We start from the raw sequence: 10,248 nt of genomic DNA, 5'->3' as shown, positions 1-10,248 counted from the left end.
TCAGAAGATGTTGAAAATAACTGTCAGGAGATAACCTTTAACTTACATTTCAGGAAAGAACTAATGTCATGAGTTAAATTGTTGATGTATGTGAAACTTACCCTATTGGCCCCCTCACAGGGCAGGGCTTTGTAAATTACCACATAAAAGACGGTTCACTTCCCATTAAACCCTGTAATCTTCACCACGTACAAATGGAGTGTATGTGTATTGATTATCCGCCGGCGTATGGGACCTCCATTGAGCCACTCCAGCCTAGGCTATCCAGGGGAATCTAGAAGACGAACACCTTACAGTTTTGGTACCAGGAAGTGGGGTTTGCACAGGTAAGTCATTTACACCTTTTGCCTCTTTTTATGGTAATTGGCGTTTATGCTTGACCTGTCCAAACAACCATTATAAGAAATTAAATTGTATATATATATATAAACTGTGCCTTCGCAATGGACTAGGCTGGTCCCTTGGGGGGTGAAAAGGGTTCGCAGGTATTGAGGAGTCTGACTAGGTTGGTCCGACTATAAACTAAGAGAGATATTTATGATTATATTCTAAACACGGGAGGTATCATATACGCCCGTGACATAAGGATTGGCTAAATGGACGCCCACTTGAGAACTTTTAAAGTGCACTATAAATAATGAAATGCATCATGATGTGATTACTTGACAAATGTACATATAACGTTTTAAAGCTGAAATCTTAAACCATAAAAATATGTCTGTTTCTCTTTAGGTGCAAGCGTAAGTATATAGAGTATTAACGTTGTATAAGATATAATTATATAGAGTGGATATCTGTTTGAATAAACCCAAATGTTGTTAAATGAATACAGAGTATTAAGAACCAGATTGTAGTGAGGTAGCACCCGCCTGTTCACACTGCACGCTAGGTTTATTTTATTTTTTTTCTTAGCATTTATGAAAGGTAGATTCTTTTGACCATTAGACCTACAGGCTTCTCTTGCAGACTTGGTATAAGAGGGGTATATCCCGCCACCAGGAAAGATTTACCCTTCATCGTATATTAAGGGTGAATCTTCATAGTTTTATATAAGTCCATCTGCCCCAAAAAAGATCAGGGATCCTACTCCCAGACCAGAGACCGGATTGTTGAACAAACCGGGTGTTATCACCTGTGTCCTACCACTAGACACACACTGCCCAGACTACTAGATGGGGAATTCTGCAGCAACCCAAGCCATGGCCACCCCATCACCCTATGAATTTGTCAGTAATATGATCCCTGGCCCCCAGGTAGAACCATTTTGGACACAAGTCCGAGAAAGGTGTCAGCAATTGGGGATACATGACCCAGGGCCATATGGTCCTTGTACTGAGGAAGACTGGCAGGAAGTAAGTAAAATATGCCAAATCCACAAAAATTCGTACCCTCCAGGGAAGTGGGAAAATATTCAATATATGAAAGATTGTTACCATGCATGGGATAAATGTCTACACAAATATAAAAAGAAGCATATTAATAAAACTACAAAGCTTACTCCAAATATAGGACCCAGTGCTATGGCTGAAGCCCCTGCACCCCCTTCACCTCCCCCTCCCCCGCCTCAATGTCCACCCCCACCTTATGTTATGGTAAAAAACGAGGATGGGACGCCAGGTTCATACCTTCAACTATATCCTTCACTGGATCCTGTAGTCCTAGCCGCCATAGCACACACCACAGCAACACCACAACAAGTGGCCCAATGGGAACAAGTAAGTAGGGGCAGAGAGGAAGAGGGGAGACAGGAAGAAGTTACAGGACAAGAAGAGGTGGGTAGTCCCGAAAAGCAGGAATTAGAGGCAAAAATAAAAGAGTTTGAAGAGAAGAAAACGGAGGAAGAAGAGAGAATAGGGAAAAGGAGAACTGAGTTAGAAACACTTATGGAAGACCTAAAACAAAAAGAAATAGCCCTCGATGAGGCAGAAAAGGCAGAAGTGGATAGGAAAATAGTGTTAGAAATGTATCAGAAAGACTTGGAAGAAAGGGAGAAGGAATTCCAGGAGGGAAGAGAGAGAGAGGAACAAAGGATGGAGGACTTAAAAAAGGAACTAGAAAAGATAAAAAGGCAATTAGGGAAGAAGGAGGAAATGTTAAAAGAAGCGCAGGATAGGATTATATCGCTGCCCCCCACCACTACAAGAAGCCATACAAAAGAGACACCTATTCCCAAAATTGAGGAGTCAGGTCCAATTAGTAAAAAAGGGACATTATCCATAGAAGAGGAAACTGAGAAAGAAGCAGTAGGGGCTTCATTCAAAGCACCTTTGATGACCATAGGGGACACCGAAGTGCATATACCATTACCTTTGGGTACACTCTCCAAAATAAAAGAACTATGTCCCAATCCCAAGAAGTATCCACGAGATGCAGGTACCTTTCTGGCAAAATATAGTGCAGGCACAGGGCTTGACAAGGATGACATAAAAGGTATTCTTAGCATTGTAGACCCAGACAGCCCAGAAGTAGCCCCTGTAGACGACCTATGGACAACCCATATCCAGACCGATAAGGATTGGATATCCTTTTGGAAAGGCATGGGAGGTCATTGGTCCAAATTATACAAAGGATCATCTGCACTCCAAGAACTGATCCTAGCCAAGCAGGAACCTAAAGAGAAATTCTATGATTACTGTAACAGAGTATACTCCCTATGGAAAGCTGTAGATGGGGCCACACCACAATTATTTACTACTACCATTATGTCGGGAGGCGATCCCAAAGTGACGCAATTGCTCAAATTCACAAACCCCAAATGGGCGGAGCAAGCACCAGATGAATTCATGAAGGACGCTAGGTCCAGAGAGACTTCAGGGGTCTTTGAACAAAAAGGGGGAATTTTCCCCTCCTTGACACAAACACAAACCCTAGTCACACCTGAAACCTCATCCTCACCACCGCACCTCATGACCATGCAGCCCTACCCACCTGACCAAGGATGTTTCAATTGTGGGGAACAGGGACATTGGAAATCACAGTGCCCATATAGACAGAGGGTGAGCTATCCAAGGGGCAGGGGAAGGGGGTACAACGCTGCTAATCGCCCCCCCCCTCACATTACAAGGTACCCCCAATACCCGCCACCTCCCCAAACACCATCTCAAAACCATGCGCTTGCACAGCCACCCTACACCCCAACCTCTAACAGACCTCCCCCTCGAATCCCCATGCAGTGGCCGTCTACCCGACAAACACACCCCCAATAGGGATGCCTAGAGTATGTCCCTTCCCATATTACGCGTAGACAACCACATAGTGTGTTTCCTGCTTGATTCAGGTGCCACTTTTAGCTCATTAAATGATGAGAGGTATGACACACCACTGTGTACTGAGGGACACTCTATTGGAATAAATGGGACATCGGTCACTCATTCCGTCACCCCGCCTTTACCAGTCTCTACCCCGGATGGACTAGAGCTATGTATGCAGAGTTTCGCTGTCCTGACTTCCTGTCCAGTGTCCCTAATGGGCAGAGATTTACTATCCCAGTTGAACATTACCATTAAGTTTGACAAAGACGGCTCCCTCACTGCAAGTTCCCCTCTTTGTGACTTACACAGCCCAAAAAGACATGCACACAGGAGTTTCTTTCTAATGATACCTTCCTCCCTTGACCATCACACAATTTGGGCAGAAAACAAAGGTAGTGTGGGCTTTATTAATTGCACACCATATGCACCCCAAATGCGATCAGATGCGGGGATACAATATCAAAAACAGTATCCCCTACCCCCAGAGAAAGTCAAAGGCATCTCCCCTCAAATTAATGATTACATATCAAAAGGTATCCTGAAACCAATCATCAGTCCCTGGAACACGCCCATTTACCCCGTAAAAAAGGCCAGTGGGGAGTGGAGACTTGTACAAGACCTAAGGGCAGTTAACAAACAAGTGATTCCACTTCCACCCCTAGTCTCAGACATCACTTTTATCTTCTCATGTATACCGGCACATTCTCTATGCTACACAGTGATTGATTTAGCAAATGCCTTCTTTAGCATTCCCATTGCGGAAGAGGCCCAGCCTATGTTTGCCTTCTCCTGGACGGAGGGCCAGTTGACGGGTCAGTTAACCTGGACACGCCTGCCTCAGGGGTATGTTGATAGTCCTGCTGCCTTCTCTATGGTACTCAATGAGACTGTCAAGTCTTGGACGCCTGAGCGAGGGTCGGTGCTAATACAGTATGTGGACGACTTGCTCTTGTGCAGTCGCACTGCTGAAGATTGTGCGGTCGATTCCACATCTCTTTTGAACCATCTAGCCCACATCGGGCATTTAGCATCCAGAAAGAAGATACAGTGGTGTATGCCACAAGTGGAATACTTGGGGTGCATACTGAAAGGGGGGACAAGGATGGTCTCCCCCAAACGCGCCGCAGCCCTACAAGCTCTGAGCCCCCCAAAAGACAAGGCAGCCCTGCTCTCATTCTTGGGCGCTGTGGTGTATTGCCGCCAGTGGATCCCTGACTGTTCTCATTATGATGGCATACTAAGAGAGGCCACCGCCTCAACAGCACCTAGGCAGGTTGATTGGACAGAGGAACGGCTTAAGGCCTTCCAGGCCCTATTGAACAGTTTGTCATGTGCACCCGCCCTGGGGTTGGTGGACTATGGTAAAGCTTTTCAACTATACTGTGTAGTCTCGGGGACCTCTTTTGCCGCGGTTTTGACACAACAGCATGGAACAGGCTACCGCCCTGTCTCCTACCTATCTAAAAAACTCCCCCTTCAGGTTCAAGGCATGCCATCATGCCTTCAGAATTTAGCCGCTTGTGCTATGGCCGTACAAGATGCCAACAAGATGGTCTTGGGACACCCGATGACGCTTTACACCACACATTCTGTCACCCACCTCATACAGAACATGAACACCCAACACATGACCTCACAAAGACTCAGTGGATATGAGATTTCCCTCATGAACACAGACAATCTGTCTCTCAAATATGTTCCCGCCAATAACCCTGCCGTCCGTCTTTTGCACTCCATGTTACGCCTATCACAAGACCCAGACCAGTTTCATGACTGTATAACACGAGTGGAGTCTATCACATCACCAAGACCAGACCTCACCGACGTACCGATTACCAATGCAGACAATGTTTTTGTGGACGGTAGTTGCTCCCGTCCCTCTGATTCCACCTTCCAAACAGGATATGCAATAGTCCAGTTGCCAAACAAGGTATTAGAGGCCAAACCACTGCCCCCCTCTTCGGCTCAGGTGGCTGAACTGGAAGCCCTCACCAGGGCCTGCATTTTATTTACAGATAAGAAGGTGAACATTTACACAGACAGTAGATATGCATTTGGGGTGGTGCATGACTTCGGAGTAATATGGGCTAAAAGAGGTTTTAAAACAACAGATAATAAACCTATTTCCAATGCTACCCAGATTCAGGCACTTCTTCTGGCTATTTTGCTCCCAAAAGAGGTGGCAATAATTAAAGTAAAAGCACATTCTTCAGATAATAGCAAACTTTCCAAGGGAAATGCTTTAGCTGACCGAGAAGCGAAAAAGGCAGCCCAGTCCTCCACCCAGGAGCCCACCCCCACGTCCATGTACTTTAAGGATCATTTCACCTGTCCTAACTTTAAATCTGTAGTGGCACAAATGCAATCATTAGCCACTGAGGAAGATGTCTTGTATTGGGTGAAGGCTGGCTTGACCAAAGACCCAGAGGGTCTGTGGTCAAAAGAGGGGAAGATATTGGGAATACCTGAGGCAAGCAGTATTCTAATTCTCTCCTACCTTCATGGTCCAGGACACATAGGTGCCGTCCCTTTAGCCACTATGTACACCAATTCTTTCTGCACAAACGCCTTGAACAAACAAGTCAAACTCCTGACCACAAGTTGCCTTACCTGTGCTCAAAACAATGTGCAGGGCAAACGGCATGGCCTACATGGTCATCTACCCCCACCAATAGGTCCCCTTACAGATTTACAAGTAGACTTCACACACATGCCAAAACAAAAGGGGAACCTAAGATACCTGTGCGTTGTCGTAGATAAATTTTCAGGCTGGGTTGAAGCCACTCCCTGTGCAGGTGAGACAGCCAATATAGCAGCAAAATGCTTGCTGAATAACTGGATTTGTAGGTTTGGCATACCAACATCTATTTGGTCAGATAGGGGACCTGCATTCAGCTCCTCCGTTACCCAGGCTGTGGCTAAATTGTTAGGGCTGCAATGGAAACTACACATCCCCTATCACCCTCAAAGCGCAGGGGTAGTGGAAAGAATGAATAGAAATATAAAGGATAAATTGAAAAAGGCCACAGGGGGCACAATGAAGGGATGGCTTGATCACCTCCCTTCTGTGCTATTCCAGATTAGGACGGCACCCCACGCCAGAACGAAACTTTCACCTTTTGAAATTTTGATGGGAGTCCCCGCAAACATAGAACTACCCCCATTAGACCAAGACACTGATATTGACATTTATTCCCAACAGGAAATGTACGTGAAAAACCTGGTAAGTATGCTTCATGAAATAAACGAACAAGCTTCTGTCACCTTCTCTCCTCTCTCCACAGAGCCAACACACCCCTTCATCCCAGGAGATCAAGTGCTAGTCAAGCAACTGGCCCACAAAAAGAGGATCGGACCAATCTACTCTGGACCTTGGAAGGTTGAAAAGGTGTCCAGAACTGCGGTCCTGACTGACCAAGGAAACACCTGGATCCACGCCAGCAGGCTGAAAAAGTGCCCACCGCTTCCCACAACCCCCGACCCCCCACCTATTGAAGGAGAACCCGACCCACCCGAACAGCTACCGGAACTGCAAGAGATTCAGGAAGGCATTGGACAATTAACCCTTGAAACCCTACATGATAGCGAAGAAGAAGGACAAGCATAAGAACTTGTAGAAATGTTTTTACCTTCAGTGTCAGGGAAGGCTGTATGCCTCTGGGGTAGTCTGGTACTACTTGTATTCCTGCCCACATGGTTTATAGCCAACTGTATATATCATCCAAAAGACTTAGGTCTATTAAAAGGGATATGTGGACCACCTAAGATGAATAATACCCCCGGCCAAAGACATAGTAGAAGTATTGTACCCGTTAATGAGTCACCTAAGGGACTGACTGACAAGATGTTACTACTAAAATTCAAATATAGCTATGCTCAAAAATCCGGTTTTGAGAAATGCTGGATCTGCAGCAAGCTACATCCCAGTACAGCTAGAATCCCTCTCATGGCAGTCCCCTTGAATTTTACCCCCCTCCTTAATGGAACACCCCCTATTGTCCTAACGAATGTTACTAGGACCCTTCCAAATAAAACCCTCACTTTCCAAATTATAGGTAGAAGCCACTTCCCAGACTGGTGTTTCCAACTGGGAAACACCACAGATGGAGCCGAGGTTTGCAAACAAGCAAAACTTAACATTTCGATGACATCGCTTAACAGTCCTTCTTTCTTCCATACTTCAGATCCCACCCTAAATGCCACCTTTTTAGACTTTCTTAGCTCCAGTACCAAGACTACGATACACCAATTAATGTCAATTCTGGTGCTCTCTGGCCTTTCTGATACTCTTAGGAACGTGTTCCATAAACGGCCCCTAGCTCTAGGAAATACCACATATATATGCTGCGGCAAACTCTGTCACCCCTGGATCCCAACCAAACCCCAGGGGTGGTGTTACCTTGCAGCCCTGGTTCCTATCATGGGGGTATTAGGGGATAACAAGGGAAGTCACCTCCTTGAAGCTAGCATGCATCCTAGATATCCCCTTAGACACCGTAATAAACGAGAATTGTTTTTAGAAAAAGATATGGCCTGGGCATGGTTCCCTTCCTGGACAGGGTGGGGAATTGACCTAATGAAAAGATTAAATAATTACACTGGCATAATTGATGAGATTCTGGAGAAAAATTCTGATGATATAACCAAACTAAATCTAGAAACTAGGGCAATTAGGAAGCAACTAGAACTACATGAGTTGGCCATAGAAAGTATGAGTGCAGCCCTTACTGGCCTCTGTGAGACTACTGAGGATTATGAGTGCTGTACCTGGATTCATAATACCAGCATCGAAGTCCCAGACTACTATGACGTTATTGCCCAACACAGGGAAGAGGTAAATAAACTACAGAAAGAGGCAAGGAACATAGGAAAAAACTGGGATCCCTTCTCGAGCAGTTTTAGTTTTGGGGGATTAATATCTTGGCTCCGAAATACTGCCATGACAATTGCCACTGTGATTCTCTTCATTCTATTTTTATATGCCTGTTATAAGATAATCAAATGTTTATGTAAAAAGGGAAACACGGCCGCTCCGAAGGATCTGAAACTCACTTCCATTGTTAAGGATCCAACGGTATGGTATAAAAACCAAGAGCACAAGGGTTCGGAGTATGAAGCCTGTGCTATTAAATTAGAAAAGGAATGATCATTATGTAAATCACAGAATGATCAAAGGGAGGATTATAAGGGAATACCTTTTAAAATTACCAAAGATATATTAAGTCAAAAATCTAGTACCAATATTCTTGGGTTTGCATTTCTCAATAGCTTCAGAATTGAGACACCAGCATACTGGCCTACGTGACTAGATGATAGATATCTGCATGTCTCTCCAGAAGGGTCTATGCAAGATATTGACACATCAGGAAACATCTGTCTGTGGTGAGAGGCACAAAGCTAAGATAAGGACTGGTTACGCAAGAATATGGTCAGTCAGAAGATGTTGAAAATAACTGTCAGGAGATAACCTTTAACTTACATTTCAGGAAAGAACTAATGTCATGAGTTAAATTGTTGATGTATGTGAAACTTACCCTATTGGCCCCCTCACAGGGCAGGGCTTTGTAAATTACCACATAAAAGACGGTTCACTTCCCATTAAACCCTGTAATCTTCACCACGTACAAATGGAGTGTATGTGTATTGATTATCCGCCGGCGTATGGGACCTCCATTGAGCCACTCCAGCCTAGGCTATCCAGGGGAATCTAGAAGACGAACACCTTACATTTACCATTTGTCAAAAAATAATTCATTTGGATGGTAGAGAATTAGGCATTGAGAATAACAAAATTAATTCATTTATAAAATAGGTATCAAAGTAACCCTTGATGAATTAAAATAGAATTCATGATTTGAAATCTATCAGAAATGTATATGCTGGCCTCACACTAACGTCTGGGCGGAACACTTTTTTGATAAGGGAGCTTTCTGGGCTCAGGCTTCTCTTACTTCCCAAATGTTAAATAACTAATTTCTTTTCTGGTCCTACCTACAAATCAGGCACTTTTTAAGTCTCCTAACTTTCATCTCCCTACGGTCAAGATACGCTTTTTGAAGCCATATACACACGAAAAGAACCACAAAGACACTTAATTTCAGACATCTATATGATGATGTTTGCGGACTGCCAACTCGTTTCTAACAAGGCTTGTCAACAATGGCATGGGGACCTTGACACCACTTTCTCATCGAAGGACTGGGAGCATGTCTTCCTTCACATACATAGAAAAGAACAGAGGAGGTGCCGCAGGGATTTTATGGGCAAAGGGTGAAACACAGATAAGAGAGTAGAGGACGTATATAAAAACGTTTTTCAAAGTTTATTGATAACAAAAAGCATATGAATACACAAAATAAATGATTATAAAAGCAAAACAGATAGTCATGCTATGATAATACATACAATACAGCTAGGTTCTGGGGCGCATGATTGGTCTCATAGTAGGAGGCCAACCAGGTTGCATGGGTTCAGAAATCCCAATGTGTTTTGGAATATATGGTTAAATGTTTAATTCCTTCTTCAGGGGCTGATTTTGAGCAAGCGGCATTATCTGGTAACACAAAAGCAAAAAAATCCAGTCAGAAAAAAGTATATATGTATACAGTGGTACAATATAGGTATACGGATATAAAAACAAAATTAGGGGACAGCATGATGCATATAAGGGGCAGGCATTTGGAATCTGACAATACTTATGCCCTGTACACACAACCGGTTTTCCCATTGGAATAAACCCTGAAGGTTTTTCTGATGGAATTCCGCTGAAGCTGTCTTGTGTACACACGATCACACCAAATTCCGACCGTCAAGAATGCGGTGATGTACAACAAGTATGACAGGACTAGAAAAAGGAAGTTCAATAGCCAGTAGCCAATAGCGTCCATCTCTTACTTGCTTCAAAGCATGCGTTGATTTTGGTACGTCAGAACAGCATACAGACGAGCGGTTTTCCCAATAGGGGGAAAATATAAAACATGTTCTCTTTCAAGTCCGT

At 44.1% G+C, this 10,248-nt stretch overlaps 1 long non-coding RNA gene across 1 annotated transcript; it reads left to right on the top strand.

Annotated features, from left to right (window-relative positions):
* The first annotated feature begins 244 nt into the window (after positions 1–244).
* LOC143987707 (uncharacterized) lies at positions 245–8,879 on the top strand. Its single transcript, XR_013276692.1, has 2 exons — positions 245–326; positions 6,536–8,879. It is a non-coding gene; the product is annotated as an uncharacterized LOC143987707 (long non-coding RNA).
* The last annotated feature ends 1,369 nt before the right edge of the window (positions 8,880–10,248 follow it).

Source organism: Lithobates pipiens, unplaced genomic scaffold, assembly GCF_037356315.1.
Source record: "Lithobates pipiens isolate NorthernLeopardFrog02 unplaced genomic scaffold, aLitPip1_a1.2 Scaffold_18, whole genome shotgun sequence".
NCBI classification, from domain to species: domain Eukaryota; kingdom Metazoa; phylum Chordata; class Amphibia; order Anura; family Ranidae; genus Lithobates; species Lithobates pipiens.
The sequence above is the reverse complement of the archived record's forward strand: the minus strand, read 5'-3'. Positions and strand labels throughout refer to the sequence as shown.